A 416-nucleotide genomic window follows, 5' to 3' on the forward strand; every position below is an offset into this window, starting at 1 on the left:
TGCAATCAATCAATTATCTACATAATTATCTACACATACTGCTCAAGCATGTATGCAGATTAGTATCATGACATGAATAATAATAAAAAAAAAATACAAAGAAAATTTCGATCAATTATCTAAAACAACCCCTTCCCCACCCCCCCACCACCAGACACTCCCATCCATACGAAAAAAAAACCTGACTTCCAAATTATCTCAAGCTTCTTTTCAAATGAATAATGACACAGATGACTGCACATATTAGGTTACGTCAGGCAGTCAAGCGTAGCAACAGCAGATGGCGCGGCGGGGTCGCTGACTTCTTGCAAATTTTATTACGAGGGAAACGTAATGTAAACATATACACGTGTTTTCCTCCGACGAGAATACGAAACTCCCTTTGTATTATAATCTTATTTGTGCTTGTGTTGAGT

This window comes from Penaeus monodon, chromosome 15, assembly GCF_015228065.2.
Source record: "Penaeus monodon isolate SGIC_2016 chromosome 15, NSTDA_Pmon_1, whole genome shotgun sequence".
NCBI lineage: Eukaryota > Metazoa > Arthropoda > Malacostraca > Decapoda > Penaeidae > Penaeus > Penaeus monodon.